This window comes from Octopus bimaculoides, chromosome 4, assembly GCF_001194135.2.
Source record: "Octopus bimaculoides isolate UCB-OBI-ISO-001 chromosome 4, ASM119413v2, whole genome shotgun sequence".
Lineage (NCBI taxonomy): Eukaryota > Metazoa > Mollusca > Cephalopoda > Octopoda > Octopodidae > Octopus > Octopus bimaculoides.
This window is the reverse complement of record NC_068984.1, coordinates 23,055,785-23,064,263: the sequence shown is the minus strand read 5'-3', so window position 1 is coordinate 23,064,263 and position 8,479 is coordinate 23,055,785.

Here is an 8,479-nt window from a genome sequence, read left to right as displayed (position 1 = left end):
TGAGTATAGCATTTGTTCTTTTTTCTATAATCGTATATTATTATATGTTCAATATGTCCATATGTCAAATATATATATGTATATATATATAAAGTAAACAGAAAATGGAGAAATATTGATCAACAACAAATGGCTGACATCAATTATTATTTTTTAATTCAATACAAATAGACTGCATCCCATCTAACAGCTGTTTCTACTTCCAATGTTATATGGTATTGCCAATGATATTCTAAAAATAATGTTCATCATATTTGGTAATAAAACCGATCTGGAAAAAAGAAGACGGAGAAATTGAGATATAGATATCAGTTTATTAGAAGCAAAAACAAACTCTTAGCACCTACAATTGTTTCCATACCCAATTAATTCAATTTGAGAATTTAAATTAAATTAAAGTTTCCTATCGAATATAGCTAATTGGACAGTTCGTTAGGAGAAGAATTTGATAGAAAGAAGCTACATTCCAATGTGTTGGTAAATCCAGATATGTGCGTTTTTGCATCCAATGTATTTAAAAAGCCGTTACTTATGTATATGTATATGCAAATTTATTTAATGCATTTGTGAGTATGTAATGTGTTGAAAAACAAAAGTAGCCGTTAGTGAGCTTAAACGATATTTCGATACGATTACTATACTAGAAAGCAAAAACATTATTCTTGATTTATATTATAACTTATGATAGATCAAAACGTCCAGTAAAGTATTTAAGCACTTAAGAAATTTATTATAAGTCACCCAATTACAATCTCTAGTAATTATATGATTACTTCCAATATTTATATATTTAAGATTGGAGTTAGGCTTGTGGAGTGGTTCATAGTTGCCAGTAATGAGGTTTAAGTTCACATCTAGGAAGTTAACTGACTCATGTTCATTCTCAATTGGAGAGTCCAAAACATTTTAAAAATCTATAAAATTTCTTGTTGTACAGTTCTAATTTTCTACTAGATAAGTTTCTAATGGTAAAAACGGCATCATTCCTATAAATAAAATATAAACATCTACTATATCTGTTACTTGGGAAGAATCGGCGGAGTCCATAGCAATATCAAAGCCGTCACAACTATCTTTCTTAATCCAATGCTGGTTTTCAAACTTTATAATCGTTCTTCTGGCAGTTAAAATGACGTTAATTTCTTCCATATTTAGATTCGAGATCTCGCAAACAAAAGGCCTTGTTTAAAACTACTTGGTTAATAGAAGAGTAATAACTATCAGTATCAATATGTACAAATTTATTTCTACTTTTGTATTTAATGCCATTATACCAATTTATTACTTCGTTGGTACTAAGCCAAATTTTTTTTAAGAACCGGTGTATACGTATCTAAAATATCCTTACTTAGTCTACTCAAGTCAAATTTCCCTGGGTAAATCGATCTTACTTTAGGGTTTCCATAAAAATTGTCTTTGTGGTCCTTTAAATAAATCTAGGTCCTTTAGGAACGAAAGGTTCGGTTCTGTCACCCGATTTGTAATTCTCCATTATCTTTCTGGATATTAAGTTGGTAGTTCTTAATACAATTTCTGTTTTAGTTATTTTATAACTTTTAGTAATTTCCTTTTTTAATGCTCACCTACAATATACTGTGTTATTCCCGGAGATTTTAAGGTGGTAATAGGGGCTTTAGGGTCCATTTCTTGCAATGCGTGGTGAGGCGTAAAACCAATCCCTTGTTATATATATATATATATATATATATATATATATAAAATGATGATGATGGTGATGATGATAATACACAAACACACGCATACACATACACACAGTGTAACCAGGATTATGAACTGTAATTGTTATTCTGATAACTAAGTACATACATGCAAATATACCCGCAGCTACAAACACATATGTGCCCAATTATACAACTATGTACACAAATGCAATGTATAAATCATTTGGGTGTGTGTTTAATCTTGCGTGTGTTTGTACGCATGTATATGCGACATCACACAATAGGATTACTACATTCATTACATTTATTCAAACTGAAGTTTCAAAGAATATAATACAAAGATTCCGTGTGCAAAATAACACCTGTGAAAATAAAACGGAAACTCATTCCAGGAAAGCTTTCATGATAAATCTCCTATCATACTATTCAAACATTGTACTTCGCGCTAAAACACACGTAACATTTGTATTTATACACATACATTTATACACATACATGTATACATATGTATATATCTGAATTTAGGTAAAAGTAGCACAGGTAAAAATGGCACAATAAGCAAGATTTCCTCCAGAACTTTGGAACGTATATTGGGACAGCTTGATGAACTTTGGAACGTACATCAAGCTGTTCCAATGACTCCTTAACAAAATAAATACGAAATCAGTAACTCGGGTTGCCATTTATCTAATGGCTCTACCACAACCCCATCATGGAAGTCATAGCGAGTAATAAAGGAAAAAAGATTTGCTTCCAAGGATGCATGTATACAAAACAGGTTGTAAGATCAACTACAATCAGAATCGTTCTTATAAGTTTCCAGATAGATGGGTGCTGGTAGCCAACAAGGTGTTGGTCTTCAGATGAAAAATAAAAGCGACAGTTACACACTGGGGGTGTAACTGTCTACTACTGGGATCTATGACGAAATAGTTGGTACGTATCAATTTGTGAGTAGCCCATCACAACTGGGAAAATAATCGCGCTAAATTCATGGCGGCAAAATCTGTAACCTCTGTCTGCACAGCTAATGAATGAAATAAGAATGAAGACGTTAGAGAGACTACCTTGACTTTCTGGCGTAGCTGCCTTACATTCTGAAGTTACCACTGAACCCCCATCTTTTTATAGGACTCATTAGAAAGTAGAATCTTGGAAGTAGAATCACGTGATGGCTTGACACTAATTAGTCGGTTAATCAGCCGATTGATCACATAAAACGACAACAATCTCACAGTGATGTCTGCACGGCTATCCAGCGATTTGGTTTCGAATCTGCTAAACTACCTTTTAAAAAATCATAAAATTACTTATACAAACATCGGCTTATAACTTTGCTTGTAATTACTCAAAATGCGTATGTCAGTTAACGTGGGTTTTGAAAAGTATTTTGTGTATATCAGCAACGGTGGGTTTTGAAAAGTATTTTGACAGTTTATTAACAACTTTCTACAATAGAACGTAATTTTTAAAGAAATGTTTAGCGCAGCTTATGATGTTCTGCTATTCTGTGTACCTTCACAAAAGACATGGCTAAGCTCGAATTAAGCTATGACAGCAATGTAAATTTAAATATTTTAGTCGATGTTAGCCACAGAAGTTGGTTTGAGTAGAGTTAACAAGTCACAGAATTGTTTGCAAGTTTACTCAATTTTCTTAAGCAACCTTATACTACCAAGATTGCTTAGAAGAATTTATTAAAGTTTATATTAAATACTTCGCGGAGTTGACCATCAATCAGTTGGCTGACTTTGGGCCAATATTTCAGACACCGTTAAACCAACGATCAAAAGTTTCATGTGGTCGCTTGATCAGCTAGAAACAGCAACAAAGTATCTCTCACATCACAACTTGTCTCAAAAACGAACGCGTTAGTAAACAGTTTTCGACACATTGATTATAAAAAAAAAACGAAAGTGACACAACTAGAGCACCTCTGTACATTTTATCAAGAGCTGAGCATCTTGCTTGGAAGATCTGGTTTTTGAGCTGACAAAATACTCTTAATCGGTTATTCACTTCTTTGTGACATTTATTTATTTGTAGTTTCAATTTTTTGCTACAAGGGCTGCTTGGGGAAGGGAGAGATGTCAACTGGTACTCATTTTATCGACCTCGAAAGGATGAACGGCAAAGTCGACCTCGGCGGAATTTGAACTCAGAACGTAGCGACGGGTGAAATATCGCTAAGCATTTTCGTTCAGCGCGCCAATGATTCTGTCGGCTTGTCGCCCTAGGGCCAATAAAATAATAAACTATATTTGTGTGAATGTGTGAGTATTTGCTTATATGAGCGCATTCCAATATGGGTATGTGCGTACCTGCGTGTGCGTGCTATGCGACGGTTTATTAAATAGGAAAGCGTGTGTATATGTTTGCATGTGTGTTCATGTGTACGCGTGTGTGCGCATGCGCCTGTCTGTGTGTCTATTTGTACATATGTATGTATGCGTGTGGTTATGGTATTGTGCTCCTCTGTAAGTGTGTGTGTGTTTACACTTGCGTGTGTGTGTACGTACCCGTCCGCGCGTGCGCGTGGATGCATATGGTTGTATATTGGAATTGTTCCAGATTACACGCATTTTTGTGTATGGACTTCCTTGTAACCTGCTGTCATTCTAGTCCTACCTTACCTGTGCCTACCTATACCTATGTGCGTGCACGTGGGCGTGTGGATATGTATGGTTGTGTATTGGAGGAGTTGTACATATTTACATGAGTCTATTCGTATAGATTTCCTGCCCACCTATTCACCAACACAGATGCATCGTTGTAGATGTATTGCGTTGATTGTAACAGTGGCGTTGTTGTTCTACTACCTCCGCAGTATATTCTCTATACAGTATTGGTAGAGTCTCATTTATGAGAACAGATTCGTATATCAATCGAAAAGACCGATCTCTCGGGTGTTTAGACAAGATGTCGATGCTAATTCGGTTCAGCATGCCGCTGGGGTCACCTGTTGTACGGAAAGAAACACTGGAATCTGTTGAGATTTTGATAAACAACGATTTATTCTTTTCGTCCACAAGAAATAATAGTTGTCGAACGACAAAACGTCGAAAGAGTTTTTGTTTTCTCTGTAGCTGTAGTAGCAGATTGTAGTAACGCCGTGCGCATGCGTAGTCTCACGCATGCGTGGAATTCAACAACCAAGCGTTCCCGCTTCTATTCCCTCTCTTTCTTGCTGGCCAGCGATTGAGCATGGACGTGTTTAGCTGTCTCTCTTCATCTTTCGAACTTACGCTCGACAGCTCGCTTACATCTACATACCAACGTCCCAACAACCATGCTCACACACGCAGAAGCTGTAACAACAAACAAGAGCTAAAGATGTATATATTTACCACCTGAATAAATGTTGTTTAAGTTGATAGTCTGGAGTTCAGCGTTCCGTTATATTCTTAATTTTATATAGGAAAGTCAGGTATACATCTAATGATGTATAACCCACTTTCCTATAAGATAAACTGGAGTTAATTGCTTTACCCATGTCGTTCGTCCTCTGACTGTTCATTGCCTTTGTGCTATCAGCTGCTGTCCGCTTTCTGGTGGGTTAACTCCTACAGTGTCTGTCAATGCTTTCTCTGCTCTATGCCAAAGCTCTCTGTTTAGTATTTACGACGTACTAACTTTATACTGCTCGATAGTCTCGGAATGAAGCACGCCAAAAGACAAAAAAAAAAAATCATTGTTAGAGCTGTAGTGAACCTTGGCAGTCACGTTAGGAAGCAAAACGGAAAAGGGATTTAACGAGAGTAATCTCCCTCGAGCTTCAAGAAAATTCTTGGACATTCTGGAAGTTTCTGGTTTACATGGAAGTCGGGGACTTCCGATTCATCCCTTATATAAAGGAAGGAATTTCTAAATTCGCGCTATTCAATGCCTGTTGATTCTTCGACATGTATTGGGTTAGGCGCTGCATTTATACACCAGCTCGCGCGTACGTTCGCTTCACTGACTTGGAGACACGTCATTGCATACAGAATATATTCATGTAAAGTTATAAGCTTTCCTTCAATTAACTTTATATGTTAACACATTACCTCCAGTAATAAATATGTTATGACTTACTACAAACGTCTCGCGAATTTCTATTTTCTTGTTGTTACGTACAAAATGGTGACCTCTCTTTCTGTCATACTCATTAAATCATAGTGTGTCATTTAATCGACATTACCGCTGTAAGATGGTAACCCTGACATCACCATAGAGCCTATTCGACGCGAAGTCGTGATTGGTCAGATTTTGTTGATCACGTGGGCAATATTCTAGCGATTCGTGATATCGGGCGATTGCTGAATATTCCCGCTACACCGTCGTGTTGGATCGTTGACATGCTGATAGAGTATAGACGATTGTCTCCCATCATTATACTCCCGCCAGTGTCTATTTAGTTTCTTCTCTAAACTTCATGAAGTCTCCTCAAAGTATGCTGTATTCCGGTTCTTGCAATCCCCCTCAACGCACTTTATGCTGTAGACCACATTCCTAGTCTTACAGTTAACACTGGGGTTAAAGGTACATATAACGCAGTTCCTACCAGTATATGTGGCTTTATTGAGTGGGATATGTCTTACATAATTGTGATCTGATGGATCTCTCTGGTTTCTCTACGATCTAGATGTTGGGTTTAGTGTTCTTCAGAGTCTTCCTGAACCTGCAAGATAGCTCACCATGCGGCGTAGCCTCTACAAACGTCACCTCTTGAAATTTACCTATCTCGTACCACGTGTTTATTCCGTTTGCTTTGTCACAAATTCTCTATATTCTGTTCTATTACTTGCCCCAGTATCTAGTTCCACCGGTGTCCTTATATATATTATCTAACTTCTTCCTAGACCCTGCGCACTCTAACCCTATCCATTCTAGTTGTAGTCAGAGAACTGTATGCGGTGCATGAAGTCCTGTGCATGTCTCTATTTCATAGGGTTCGTATAACAGAGAACCTTTATTCATTATCCTAACTAAACTCGTAATTACTATGCAAATCTTTACACTGTGTGACAAAACTGAGTTCTTGTGAATAACATAGTTGAAAACTATGGGTTTTCGTATAATAGGAGTGGAAGAGTTGTTGTTTGTAGTCTCTAACCAAATTTCGGTATCGAAGACAGGGAGTCTATTGTTAGGGTGCCTAGTGAGGTAGTCTATATCGATACTCTGGTGGATGGAGTTAGCTATGTGTTGGATACTCTCCGTTGTATTTCTCTCGTCTTTTTCGGCATGACGTCGTAGAATTGTCTTTACTAGAATATTGATATCATCTACATGCCTACAGTACAGTATTACAGATACGGAGTGTTTATCTAGGGCTTTCCTAAGATTTGTGTCCCACCAGGTAACTTAGCGGTTCTGTAAAAAGACCCATAGAATAAGGTCCACACTTTTAAATGTATGTGTGTATGTGTGTGTTTCGCAAGTTAGACAGCTACAGATGGATTCATTTTCATCATGGCAACCCCACCTATCTCCGGTTGAAATCCTGGCTATGCCTATGTATTCGAACTAAAGAAAAGAAGAAACGAAAATATCTACACACATTTATAGTTCAACAGACATGACTTCCAGCTCTTGTTACTCACCATGTCACAGGATAAATTCCTTTTCAACAACAATAGGTTACATGAACAATAACATTTACTACTACTACTGGATCTGTGGGGGAGGGGCGGTCTTTGATTGGCTTAAGCTGCATATTATCCACATATTTTGAAGTTTACTTTTACCCCATTGCCTCCTCAGCTTTTATGCACCCCCTACTGCCAGCGGTATTTTGCCCGTCGCTAAGTTCTGAGTTCAAATTCCACCGAGGTTGCCTTTACATTTCATCCTTTCGGGATCGATAAGCTAAGTAACAGTTGCGTACTGGAGTCGCTCTAATCGACTATATCCCTCCCCAAACTTTCAGGCCTTATGCCTATAGTAGAAAGGATTATTATATAGGAAAGTGGGTTATACATCATTAGATGTACACCTGACTTTCCTATATTAAATTAAGAATTATGAACGGTAACGCTGAACTCCAGACTATCAACACAAACAATATTTATTCATGGTGGAAAATATACATCTTTAATCTTGTTTGTTGAGACGTCTTCTGTGTGTGTGAGCATGGTTGTTGGGACGTTGGTATATTGATGTGAGCTGTCTAGCGTGAGTTCGAAAGATGGAGAGACAGCTAGACACGTCCTTGCTCAATCGCTGGCCAGCAAGAAAAAGATCGATCAAAGCGGGAAAGCTTGGATGTTTAATTCCACGCATGCGTGAGACTACGCATGCGCACAGCGTTACTACAGGGCTCCCTTGCCAGTGCGGAACGCACGATAATATAATTCTGTTGGAACGCTTGAGGCAGGATTGCCACTGAAAACCACCCACAAGGTGTAGCACAAACACACAAAGAAAAATGAAAGAAATGAATGTGCACTCGTGAGAACATGCATGCAATGTACAAATGAAAGAAAATCTGTGAGTGCACAAGTGTGTGTGTGAGTGAAAACACAGAACATATTAAAAGTGTCTGTAGAGAAAAAATCCAGTTCGTATAAGAGTTACACAAGATTATAGTATGTCCATACGCAGGAAGTTGTGGTCAGTGAGCAGAGCTGTAGTTGAGCGTCGGATGCTAGTTGTGACTTGTTACCTGGTACGGAATATTCTATAAAAGTTACACAAGGAAATTTGGAATGTTAATACGCAGGAAGTCGTGGTCAGTGAGCAGAGCTATAGTTGAGCGTCGGATGCTAGTTGAGACCTGTTACCTGGTATTAAATATCCAAGTCGGCTAGCTCTGA